A 14,094-nucleotide genomic window follows, 5' to 3' on the forward strand; every position below is an offset into this window, starting at 1 on the left:
TCCCTGGACCTTGAGCCTCTGTGCTCTCAGCCTATCCCTGGGGGCCTCCTTTGTCAGAACTCAGTTCTCAGTGAGGAGAGGGGTTGGGGGAGGTGTGGCTTTAAACAATGCCCCAGTGTCTGGCAGGAGCTGTGAGTTTGACCTGCTCAGCCTTAGCGAGCTGCGAGGGAGGGAGTGAAGGCTTGAGAAACTGCTTCCCATCTCTACCCAACAGCCTTTTCTTCTTTGTGCCTCTGCCAAGGTCTCTTCTTGGGTGGAAAAGGCCAAATCATCTCATTTCCATCGGGGCACAATGGTCTCTCTCCTTTAAGCCTTTGACCTGCCCCTCTCCCCACTTGTCTTCCTTTTCCATCAACCAGCTCCCAAACACAGAGTGTTTTTCAAACTTGCAGCTCTCCCTCCGAGGGCTGTGCCAGGCCCGATCTCGGCCCAGGAGTCCAGCTGGCGCCCACATGAAAGCTCTTCCTGCCGAGAACCCACACGGCCCTGAGAGCCCCGGCTGCCCACACCCACAGCCCTGGCCCAGGGTCCCCAAACATAGGACCACGGAAACTTGGCCACATGTCTCCAGGGGAAAAAACAACCGAGCCACCAGGAGAGGAGCCTCCCACACCCACAGCCACGCTGGGCACATCAAGGGAGAAGGAGCTGTGCCTGGGAACACTGGAACACGAGCCGCAGCACCTGTGCCGGCAGAGCCTTGGGAACGCGGGAACAGTGCTGGGGCGTGTTTGTTAGTGCAGGTGGAGGGGAACCAGGAGGGCCGCAGTTTCCAATGTGCATGGGCAGAAAAAGCGAAAGCTGAGAAGTCTGGGTGAGGCCTACAAGGGGAAGACATGGGAGGGGGTGGCCGCATAGGCCCAGAATTGAGGTCTGATTATTGAAATGGCAAAAGGAAATAGGCTGGTGCTTCCTTAAGAGAAAAATCTGGTTTTTCAGCCTGCAATGGGTGTGGTTACCGGCTGGCACAGGCAGACTGGTTCCTGGGATGCAGACTTAGCCTGGGGAAACTGAGGCCAGGGTGGGGTGACTTGTTCAAGGTCACACGGCTCATTCAAAGTGGGGTTTGAATGATAAATCCAGGACTTTTGACTCCCATGGACTCTCTTATGTGGACTTGAGGGGTTCATTCTTACACAAAAATCTGAAAAACACACCAAAATGTCAACATGTGATTCTGGGCAACTTACATTTGGATTTTTTTTTCCTGGTGTTTTGTTTACTTTTTGCTTGCCTGTGTAATCTATTTTTTTTTTTTACAGTGAACAAAGAATTGCTCACTGTAAAATTGTCTGTGTAAAAAAATATGATGTAAAGAAAAACGAGAGTTTTGATGAAATGGTTCACTGCCATTTCACTGCCATAAGGTATTCAGCAGAAGGAAGGGCGGGCATTTGATAATAGAGAAATAAAGTTAGATATTATCAGCTTAAGGGAAGAAGGGAAAGAAAAGAGGAAGCAGAAGGAAGAAAAAAGGAGAGACATTCCACATGAGGACGAGGGCGGTGCCTCTGGCTCAGTGGGTAGGGCACCAGCCCCATATACCAAGGGTGGTGGGTTTGAACCTGGCCCTGGCCAAACTGCGGCCAAAAAAAAAAAAAAATCAACATGAGGATGAAATCATAGTAAAAGGGAAGGAGTGAAAGAGGGAAAGGAGAAAGAATGGGGTCATGAAGAAGGTTCTCCTCTGGGATTCCTGGGGCTCAGGGCTGGCCTCTGAAAGATAAAATAAATACTAGCTGGACCCCAGTTCCTTCCAGTCAATATTGAAGACCCTGGGCTGGGCTGGACTAGAGGGAAGCTTCCTGAACTACAGTGTGTCCAAAGATTGCCCCCCAAAGTCAACTCTGGGCCCAGGAAAATGGGGAAATGATAGCTAAAGGTACCTTTGTTTGCAAAATATGGATAACAAAATTTTACAAAGAGGTGGCCAACCCATAGAAAATATCTTATAAACTTTTGTAATGAATGTTTTGTAAATAAAGGTATATTTATTTAGCTACCATTTCCCTATGTATGGGGGACTTTGGGGATACCTTGTAATTGTGCGGAGATAGTTAATCAAGCATTTACAGAGCCTTGATAGAACAAGGGCTTTGCTTCAAGGACTCCACATCTCTTTCTCTCTCTCTCTCTCTCTCTCTCTCTCTCTCTTTCTCTCTTTCTCTCACACACACACACACAGATTTGAGACAGATGCTTTCAGAAGCATCTTCATTCCTGTTTGGAAAGGACGCTCTTCTTGCTCCTCTCCTGTGGGACGATGAGCTGAAGCCAGGAAAGCTGTTTTTGTTGCCAGCGCCCCGCAGGGTGATCCAGCCATCTTCAGTGACATCATGGTTTCTGGGTGGATGTTTACTTCCGAAGCTGCAAAATAATCTAAACTTTCAGCCCTGACTTCTCCCTGGAGAAGCCTATGGATTTGGCCAAAACAGAACTCACATCCCTGCTCATTAAGGGAACTTCCTCCCTGCAGCCTCACCTCCCCTTAAAACCCTTCTAGTCTCTGTTTCTCCAGGTGCCAGGAGCAGAAAGAATGAACGCTCCAAGGGGGGTTGAGGAGAAAAGAAAAGAGAAATGGGTGGAAGGAGCCTGGTAGGGAAAGCTGCCTCCAGGACCCCTGTCTTTTATTATGGGCATGCACCTATCAGGAACCCACTGGAGGGGACCTCAGCAGACACTGGAAGAACCAGCTGGAGATAAAATCATCACCGAGGGCCCTGGGAATTTAATCCCCACTGAGTCAGAGGAGCCAATGTCAACATCTCCAAACCTGAGGCCAGTGACCAGGAAAGCAAAAGCAAGTGGAATTATGAGGTGTCCCATCACCAGACAGGGCTCCTGGGCTTTGGAGTCACAGGGACCTTGGTTTAGATCTCAGCTGGTTGACCTTGAATGACAGCCTTGGCCTTTCTTTTTTTTTTTTTTTGGCTGGGGCTGGGTATGAACCCGCCATCTCCAGCATATGGGGCTGGCGCCCTACTCCTCTGAGCCACAGGTGCCGCCCGGCCTTGGCCTTTCTAAACCTCACTGTCTGTGTCTCAACTGGGGAATCCAATCGCTTATTCATGTATTCATTTGTTCAGCAAGTACTTATTGAGTTCCCACCATGAGTTGGCACCGTGCCGGACACTGCGGATACAAGAGTAATCAAACGATCGTCCCTCTGGTCCCTGCTCCTATCCTTATTCCATTTTAGAATTGCCAGTTTAGGAATATACCCTGGGCAGTGTAAGAGCACAAACCAGTTATGGGGGCAGGAAGATCTTTCCAGAAGTGACATCTAAGCTGAGACTTGCGGGATAAGTAGGAATTCTTGGGGGCGGGGGGTGGGGTGGGGAAGAAGAAGAAGAACAAAGAAAAAAGCAGTGCTGGAGTAGAGAGAGCGTGTGGCTTCACGGAGGAATGGGGGTCGTTCTGCATGCCTGGAGACGGAGCAGATGAGGTGGGAAGGAGCTCAGGGAGGCTGGACTGGGGGCCCCGTCTGCCACACTTGAGCCGAGACTTTATCCTAAGGCTACATTTGTATAGGGAATGAGATGGTCAGATGACTGGGGGAAAGAAGGACAGAAGAGGTGGCAAGTCCACTAGACAGAGGCTGTTGGAATGAACCAGGCAAGAGGCCACAGAACTCTGGAGGTGACGTGAAGGCAGAGAAGAAGGAAGAGGGTAAATGTGAGAGGTGATGGGAAGGGAGAACCCAAGGAACGCAGGGACTGAGTGGACATTGCAGTGGACGAAGAGGAGGCTGGTGGAGGGAAGGAGGAGTGAGAACTTTAACACTGAGGAGGCAGAGTGTGCTAATGGAGAAGAATTCCCGTAAGGAAAGAACTGGTCCAGCCACAGAGCCCTGGGGTGGCTTTGAACCTGGAAGTACCGGGTAGGGAGGAGAGTGGGGGAGGCATAGGAGGAAAATGAGGACGTAGAATGGAAGCTGTCTACCTTCAGTAGTCAGAGACCTGCTCGTTAGGCAGGAGACAGGGGGTATTCTTAGGAGAAAAAGAACAGAAGAGGTTATGGACTTGGGCTACAGGCACCAAAGAGGGAGGGTGAAATTTAGGGCTATAAAGGAGGCATCTATCAGTTGAAAGTCTAACCACCCAGTCGTCGGGCCTCCAGCTCCCTCCTCTTTTCCCACCTGACATTGGACGTCTTTCCCCAGGTAGAAAAACAGGATTCTTTAAGAAACCGAAAATTCCCCCAAAGGACAGACCCTCTAGATGCTAATATTTCAGGGAAGCAAAACCTCCGTTTTGGAAAAGAGAGTTTCCCTTAAGCAATGGCAAAATCTCTTCCTGGTCACCCCAAAGTGATAAGCCACACAGAGCTTCCAATCAATTTGTATAATTTCTCATTCTTCAATACGAACAATCTGATGTACTCAGAGACATACAAGGTCATCGTTCAAGAATAAGCTGCTGTGAGACAGGAACAATCGACAGGCAAAAAAAGTTCTCGGAAATTAATAGATAAACTAAAACATTCAACAGACAGTTTCCCTGACATCCGCCAGAAAATCGAACAAAGATATGAGAGAAAAGACAAGACGATCGTTTCAAAGTCAGGAAAGGGGAGGAAAGCCAGTTGTTGAAAGTACATCTATGGGCGGCACCTGTGGCTCAGTCGGTAGGGCGCCGGCCCCATATACCGAGGGTGGCGGGTTCAAACCCGGCCCCGGCTGACCTGCAACCAAAAAATAGCCGGGCGTTGTGGCGGGCGCCTGTAGTCCCAGCTGCTCCGGAGGCTGAGGCAAGAGAATCGCTTAAGCCCAGGAGTTGGAGGTTGCTGTGAGTTGTGTGAGGCCACGGCACTCTACCGAGGGCCATAAAGTGAGACTCTGTCTCTACAAAAAAAAAGAAAGTACATCTATATCCCACCTTCTGGCAGGATACCAAGAGATTAAACTGGCGATGTGCCCAGCCCAAAATATGTCCTCGAGGAACGTTGACTTTCCTTTCTTCCCTCCTTGAAGAAGCACTTCTGATGTTTGTTTGTTTAATTAAATGAACACAGTTTTTAGAGAAAAACCAGGGATCAGGTCGGAACATTCTCCAAAAGCCATGGATGGAAAACCATATACTGATCGTCTGGTCAAGTGCACGGTTTCTAACCTTTGTGATTATCAGTCCCCTGAGGAAAGGGAAGGAGAGAGAAGGAGGCCGTCACCCCAAACCTGGGGAACTTTGGCCTGGGGAGGAGGCCTGAGTAACCAGGCCAGGAAAAGGAAGGACTGGAATGAAGCCCCGGCTCCCGCCCGCAGTGCTGTGGTCTTCGCACACTCACCTGCGCTTCCACATCTTGTGGGCTTTCTCTTTAATGGACCCCCTTGGGTTCTGGAGGCTGGATAGTGGTGTTGAGATTCTGCACTAGGGAAGGGGCAGCGGTTTGGGGGATACTTATGCAAGGTTCAGGTCCCTTGGACTCAGATTCACCTGCCCATCCTCAAATCCCCCACACCCAGAGAAGCCATGGTGTTCCTTTGCCCTTTCAGCAGTAGCTGAGCTTCCAGGATGCTCTCCTATGCCCGGCAGCATGTGATGCCAGCCCCTCTGCAGCCAGGAAATCTAGCTGGGTCATTTTCCTGGCCCCACTCAGTGCTGTCACCTGATTCAAGCCAGTGCTGGCTGATTCATCCTCTTCCTCATTTGGCCACACCCTGCTCACTGCCCCAATTTCCCTTTCTCTAGATTTCCTTCCCTGCAGGTGGCCGAAGGCCTGGCCCACAAGTTCTGTCTAGGACCCCAGAGTCAGGATCCCCAGGTCAGCAAGAGCCAGGGGTCTCTGGTTGCAGAACATGAAAGGGAGGCTCCTTTCCCGCTTGAATAAGTCCCCCATTCCCCCTTTCCCTATATCCTTAAGTTTGGGGCCAAGAAAAATCCCTCAGGAGAAGGAATTTAAAATAAAAACAGTATCACCTTACACTTGCCTATTATTTTATACACACAGGTTCTTTGGTATGCATCATCTCAGATATTTGACCCCCACAACCACTCTTTAAGTTTGTCACTGAAAAAAATTTAAAGCCTAATAAAAGTAAAGAGCAATGAACCACCAACTGCAGATGATCTGGATTAAAACCCCAGCCACTCGCAGCGACACTTCTTTCAACTCTGGCATTGCCCACTGGACTTCTCGTCTCCACCAATGGATTGTTTCAAAGCCAAGTCCTAATACTATCAAATATTCGGTCAGTGTTCAGATTTCCCCCAGACCCACATACATTTACATTTTGCATGTAAATACCTACATTTACATTCTACATACACTATTTCTACCTGCTTCTTACATCTCTTTGAATCTATAGGATCCTGCGTCCTCTATTTTTCCTGGCAAATATTATTTGTTGAAGAAATCAGGTCATTTATGGGCGGCGCCTGTGGCTCAGTCGTTAAGGCGCCGGCCCCATATACCGAGGGTGGCAGGTTCAAACCTGGCTCCCGGCCAAACTGCAACAAAAAAATAGCCGGGTATTGTGGCGGGTGCCTGTAGTCCCAGCTACTCGGGAGGCTGAGGCAAGAGAATTGCTTAAGCCCAGGAGTTGGAGGTTGCTGTGAGCTGTGTGATGCCATGGCACTCTACCGAGGGCCAGAGTCTCTACAAAAAAAAAAAAAGAAATCAGGTCATTTTTCTTTGAGTTTCCCATCGTTTGGGTTGTGCTGATTGTATTTTTATTTTCATTTGTTTATTTATGCATTTTGAGACAGAGTCTCACTCCGTCACCCTGGGATTGAATGCTGTGGTGTCATAGCTCACAGCAACCTCAAACTCTCAGGCTCAAGCGATTCTCTTGCCTCAGCCTCCTGAGTAGCTGGGACTACAGGTGCCTGCCACAATGCCCGGCTATTTTTAGAGAGGTCTTGCTCTTGCTTGGGTTGTTCTGGAACCTGTGAGCTATGGCAGTCCACCCACTTTGGCCTCCCAGAGTGCTAAGATTACAGGCATGAGCCACTGCCCCTGGCCTACAAGTAATAGTCTTTTTTTTTTTTTGTTGCAGTTTATTGGCTAGGGCCAGGTTTGAACCCACCACCTCCGGTATATGGGGCCAGGACCCTTCTCCTTGAGCCACAGGCGCCGCCCCGTTTTTTTTTGTAGAGACAGTCTCACTTTATCACCTTCAGTAGAGTGCCATGGCAAGTAATAGTCTTGATGTCATTTGATAGAAACCAGGGGTTTTAGCTTAAGAGAAAAGAGATAAAAAAAAAAAATAAAATCAAACACACTAAGCAAAAGTGTGTATTCATCCTAAATGTGAATTGGAAATATATATATTCAAGAAGTATTTTCTCTTTGTTTAAAAAGAAAATGTAACTGGGAGGCACCTGTGGCTCAAAGGAGTAGGGCGCTGGCCCCATATACCGGATGTGGCAGGTTCAAACTCAGCCCTGGCCAAAAACTGCAAAAGGAAACTATAACTATTCTTTCTCTTCCTTGTCCACTTTCTCATTCCTTTCTCTCCCTAAACAAGTCAGTTCTAAAGCCATTAGATGAAACTGGGTAACACAGGTGTCCATGCTGGCAGGTCAGGGACAGGGGAGCCCGGTGGGTGCAGAGGGTGTCCCTGTGGAAGGGTGGGCTGATCGGCACAGGGGCCAGACTGTTACTGGCCAGAGACAGCTAGTAATGATAGCCACAGAAGAAAAAGACATCAGAGCTATGGCAGGGGAATCCCAGTGGCTAGCTAGATGCTTGCAACTGACAAATTAGTAAATAATTTGAGGATAACGGGGGCAAGTTTCTCACTGACAGGGAAGGTAAGAGTGAAAAGAAAGCAAGAATGGACATTGTATGGAATGGAATCAGAAGTATTGGTGCAAACTCATGGTTTAAAAGATATAGCCTGTGGCTCAGTCGGTAAGGCGCCGGCCCCATATACCGAGGGTGACGGGTTCAAACCCAGCCCCGGCCAAACTGCAAACCAAAAAATAGCCGGGCATTGTGGCGGGCGCCTGTAGTCCCAGCTACTCGGGAGGCTGAGGCAAGAGAATCGCTTAAGCCCAGGAGTTGGAGGTTGCTGTGAGCTGTGTGAGGCCACGGCACTCTACCGAGGGCCATAAAGTGAGACTCTGTCTCTACAAAAAAAAAAAGATATAGGTTAGGTTAAACACCCCTAATACAAAAATCTGAAACCCCAAATGTTCCAAAATCCACACCTTTTTGAGCATCAACATGACACAAGTGGAAATTTTCACACAGTGCTTAACAAAAAGATTGTTGCCTGCACAAAATTATGAAAAACGTTGTATAAAATTATCTTCGGGCTAGATGTAGAAGGTATATAAAAATATAAATGATTTTTTTTTGTTTACAGTTATATCCCATTCCCAAAATATCTCATTATGCAGGGGGGACATAAAGTTTGTGTTCAATTTAAAATAGTTTAATGTAGTAAATTGCACACAAACTTTATGGACACTCTGTGTATGCAAATATTATAAAATCTGAAGAAATCTAAAATCTAATATGCTTCTGGTGCCACACATGTTAGATAAAGGATACTCAGCCTATAGAAAAGGAAAGGAAAGAAGGAAGGAAGGGAGGAAGGAAGGAAGAGAGGGAGGGAAGGAGGGAGAGAGAGAGAGAGAGAGAAAGAAAGGGTCAGATGTGATGGGTCACACTTGTAATCCTACCACTCTGGGAGGCTGAGGTAATGGACTGCTTAAATTCATGAGTTCAGGACCAGCCTGAGCCAGAGCAAGACCCCATCTCTATAAATAGCCAGGCATTGTGGCAGGTGCCTGTAGTCACAGTTACTTGGGAGGCTGAGACAAGAGGGTCACTTGTGCCCAAGAGTTTGAGGTTGCTCTGAGCTATGATGTGGCAGCACTCTACAGAGGGTGACAAAGTAAGACTCTGTCTCAGTTTTCTTTTTTTTTGGGGGGGGGGTTGCAATTCAGCTGGGGCCAGGTTTGAACCTGCCACCCTTGGTATATGGGGCCGGTGCCTTAGTAAGACTGTGTCTCAAAAAAAAAAAAAAAAGAAGAAGAAGAAGAAAGGGAATGCAAGTTAATACGACCTTTTTGGAAAGCAGTTTGGAGAACATTCAAGGAACTAAGAGTAGACCTACCATTCGATCCTGCAATTCCTCTACTAGGTATATATCCAGATGATCAAAAATCATTTTACAACAAAGACACTTGCACCAGAATGTTTACTGCAGCCCAATTCATAATAGCCAAGACATGGAAACAGCCCAAGTGTCCATCGACCCAAGAATGGATTAACAAATTGTGGTATGTGTACACCATGGAATACTATGCAGCCATAAAAAAGATGGAGACTTCACATCTTTTATGTTTATCTGGATGGAGCTGGAACATATTATTCTCAGTAAAGTATCTCAAGAATGGGAAAAAAAGTATCCAATGTACTCAATACTACTATGAAATCAATATATCACCACCTACACACTCATACAAATGGCAAAACATAACTATAGTCCAGCAAATAGAAGGGAAGAGGGGAAAGAGAGGAGGGGAGGGGGCATATGGGAGGAGGGAGGGTATTTGGGGGGACCTCATCTAATGTGCAAGATGCAATGGTACATTTCAAAACTATTAAGAAATGGGTATAATTGTGATGGATGTGTTACTTAGTTCAATGTAAGCATTTCACATTGTATATCGAAGCAGTACCTTGAACCCCATAAATGCATCAATGTACAAAGTTATGATTTAATAAAAAATAATTTTTAAAAAAAGAAGCAGAGAACGAAACCAAGATATAAAGGGGTATGTGTGTATGAAGAGGGCCTGAGAGCAGTAACACGGGCACACATGGCCCTGACGTCCCTAACTAAATGCCACTCTCTACTAAAAAGAATCAGGAGTTCGTGAAGAAATGACTGATTCCAGGGCTGGGCAGAGAAAGTACAAAATGAGTCAGGAAATTATTATTTTTTAATCAGAAAAGTAAGGAAATGCTCAAAGAATGAAAGGGATGTGTCAAAAGGACATGGAAGCTAGCTTGAAGGAGCTCCCTCAACTCAAACCTAGAATAATTTGAACATCAAAAAATGATATTAATAAATTTTATTTCAATGGAGGAAATGGGAAATCCATTCAGATATAAGTAAACAAACCAACAAATACATGGGTAGAAGAGAAAGCTCTTTCTCATAATAGAATATGAACTCCAAAAATAAATGGAGAAGGAATGATGAAATTAGAAAAATCATCACTTCGTAGCCATCATAGTAATAATTCATTCAGACCAAAAACTCAATGGATGCTAAAACTGGTAGGTGAAAGTGGGGTAAGAAATAGAATTATAGTCTTGAAGTATTACTATGCCAAATATCAGCTCTGTGCAAATGGGAAATATATAAATTTACAGTAGAGAAACTTGGCAGACACCATCTTCATTGATTAAACTAATACCTCCAGGAATGGAATAAATCCACATCATGTGAAAGCTCATAGGATGCAATAAGAAAAATGCAGCACCACTTCTGTGGTTTTCCTGCCAAGGAAATACATAATCCGACTATAATCACAAGGAAATATTGTTTAAATCCAAACTATAGGACCTTCTGCAAAGATCGGCTGGACTGAGGTGGGAGGATCGCTTGAGCTCAGGCACTCGAGACCAGCCTGAGCAAGCATAAGTCCCCTATCTCTATCAAAAATGGAAAACAAATAGCCAGATGTGGTGGCCGCCTGTAGTCCCAGCTACTCAGGAGGCTGAAACAAGAAGATTGCTTGAACCCAGGAGTTTGAGGTTGCTGTGAGCTATGATGACGCCACTACACTCCAGCCCAGGAGACATAGTGAGACTCTGTCTCAAAAAAAAAAAAAAAAAAAAAAAGAAGAGAGAGAGAGAGGGAAAGGGAGGAAGGAAGGAAGGAAAGAAGGAAGGAAGAAAGGAAGGAAGGAAGGAAAAATGGAATACCAGGTGATAATTCTAAAAAAAAAAAAAAAAAAGTCAAGAGCTTGAAAGTCTAGGAAACCCAAGGATCTGCTCCAGACTGAGGACCAGAGATGTGACAGCTGGGTGTGACAGGGAACCTGGGTGGGACTGCACCCTTTGCTTCAATCTTGTTAGGGCAATTGGCGAAGCCCAACTAGGGTTCTGGGTGAAGTTCTTTGTAAATTTTCTGTAAGATTGAAATTGCTCCAAAATAAACTTACACAACTAGATAGAGCTGCGAATAGAGTGCAGGTGCACAGAAGCTGTAGATGCTAATGTCATATTGACAAATACTGGAATGATACCCCCAAAAAGTACCTAATAAAGTTGGCGACCTCTGGTTGCTGGGTGTGGGAGAGTGGATGGAGTCAGGCACAGAGACCAGACTTCTCCACGTATACCTTTTACTGTATTGCAACTTGTATTTTAAGCTCTATGATTATATTAACTACTCATTTTTTTTGGAAGTATAAGACATAACTCTAACTATGTACTTCCTCTGTCTAAGCCTTTCCATGGCCTTCAGTCCCATGTGTCTGTCTTAAACCTTCTTTGCTGTTCTCACGCCCAGTCAGAACCCTTCAATCCTACCTCCCCAGAGCCTCGCGGGCTGTCACTGTCACACACATGCTCACTCTGTACCCAAGGTTGTGCTAAGCACCCACAAGTGCATGGTGTTATGATATTTCATGCAGTTCCACCCATGACTTCTGTTCTCTACCACACTCTGCCCAGAATCCTCCACAATCTGGGGAGTTCCTAGCAACTCTCCAAAAGCCAGATCAAAAGCTGCCTCCTCTGTGGACTGTGAACCGTCTCCTTCTCTGTGTTATCAGAGCACTTTGTCGTCTGGTCACTGGTCAGCTAGGGACCTCAGGAATGTCTTCGAGGAAAGCCATCTACTTTGCCAGGTGCTTAAAGCAAGGCCAGGAAGGGTCAGGTACCTCGTGAGCATTCACCTAATCCTTTTGGATTGAAAACAACATTTCTCAAAATGTTAGGACAGCAGTGAAGACCCTTCCTGGGAGATAAATGGGTCTCAAATGAACTTGGGAGCCGTGTGACTCTTAAAACTCCACAGAACCCCAGCCCCTAGGAGTGGGAAGATCTTGCACTGTAGCCACATGAGTCTCAAAACTTGAGCTGGGCCGATGGTGTAACTCTAGGCCCTGGGTATGGGGAAGTGTTTCTTGGGAAAAGTACACAGGACCATGAAATAATTCTTTCAGGCCATGGAAGATGCAATATCAGATATGTAAATGTAACTTTTCACCTGCTGAAGACACAACGGGGGTGAATGTTCTACATTTTTCCATTGGGACTCATCAGAATTTCAGAATGCCCAGATGACTGTTTAAAAGCAGAAATTGTCTGCTTTTCTCCTCTTACCCCTTCTCTGAGGTAGTCTGTCCGTATTCTTATAACTTATTTCAGAAACACAGAAAATAACCCCCATGTGCTTCTTTTGAAAGTGAGAGAACATTTCCCCTCCCTCTAAATTATGTAAACTCAGACATGTCTGAAAGGCTCACAACACACATAAAGATCATTATGTTTGGAATGAAAAACCTTAGAAGGGCTTTCTTTTTTTGAGGCATCATAGCTCACAGCAACCTCAAACTCGGGCTCAAGCAATTCTCCTGCCTCAGCCTCCCAAGTAGCTGGGACTATAGGCGCCTGCCACAATGCCCAGCTACTTTTTAATTAATTATTTATTTATTTTGAGAGAGAATTTCACTACGTCACCCTCAATAGAGTGCTATGGCATCATAGCTCATAGCAACCTCAAACTCTTGGGCTTAAGTGATTCTCTTGCCTCAACCTCCCAAGTAGCTGGGACTACAGGTGCCCACTACAATGCCTGGCTATTTTTTTGTTGTAGTTGTCATTGTTGTTTAGTTGGCCTGGGCTGGGTTTGAACCTGCCAGCCTCAATGTATGTGGTAACCACTGTGCTACGGGCACCAAGCCACCAGCTACTTTTTTAGAGACAAGGTCTTGCTCTGGCTCAGGCTGGTCTCGAACTCCTGAGCTCAGGCAATCCACCCTCCTTGGCCTCCCAGAGTGCTCCTGGCAGGTCTTTCAATGCAAAGAGAAACTAGTTCACCTGCAAGAAAAAAATGCAGGTTAGTCTATTCTGGGAGATTTTAAGGATGTAGAAGTTTGGATTTTTTTTTTTTTTTGCAGTTTTTGTTTTTGGCCGGGGCTAGGTTTGAACCCACCACATCTGGTATATGGGGCCGGCGCCTTACTCCTTTGAGCCACAGGTGCCGTCCAGGATGTGGAAGTTTTGATGAAAGAGAAATGGCAGTAGGCTTGGTGTGGAGAGAGAAGGCAGACGACAGTTTTCAGCTGTCAGAACTAGGTAAGTCCTAAGCCATGTGACTTTGAGCAAGAAGCCCCCGCCCTTCTCAGGGTCTCTAGCTTCTCATCTATTCGATTCTGACCATAGCAAAGGGGTTAGTGACTAAAAGCAGCTGTAACTGGCACATGGGAGAGGCTTGCAAATATCTATTGTCTATTCTCCCTGCTTTATTTATTTATTTTGCAAATGTGGTAATCAACAAACTAATTGTCATCATTTCCAGCTGCCTTTAAAGAGCCAACTGACCTCACCCACTTGAGACCTCTGCCAACAAGATGTCTTGGGGCTCTTGGAACAACGCATTGATTAGAGTTTAGTCTGACAAGTGCTGACACAGAGATAATTACAAAGGTCTAAGAAACATGGAGATTACACCTAACTCAGCTTGCAGCTGATCAGGTCAGGGAGAGATTCTGGAAGATATTTGAGCTGAGTCTTCATGGATAAGTAGGAGCTGTCTGGGTCAGAGGATGGGAGGGGCAAGGGTCTCTCCTTCTGAGGGAACTGCAGGTGGAGAGATTATGAGATTACAGGAGACTCAGGATATGCCAAGGCTGGGTGTTTGAAAGCTGGACGTCTACTCCACCCCCCCACCCCATCCCACTAGCAATTCCAGAGCCCCCTCCTCTGTAAGGAAGAGGGGTTTCTTCCTCAAACAGCCCCATTTTCTGCCTTTTTAATAAGGCCATAGTAGGTTCTTATGAAACCATAGGAGAAAAATAGCCACATGTTGTGAGTCAACCCAGTTCTCTGAGTTTGGGACTGGTCTGCCTGGGAGGCAAGTCAGCTGTCTCAGATAGACGGGCATCTGGGGGCAGCAGGGCA

This window comes from Nycticebus coucang, chromosome 24 (genome assembly GCF_027406575.1).
Source record: "Nycticebus coucang isolate mNycCou1 chromosome 24, mNycCou1.pri, whole genome shotgun sequence".
NCBI classification, from domain to species: Eukaryota; Metazoa; Chordata; class Mammalia; order Primates; family Lorisidae; genus Nycticebus; species Nycticebus coucang.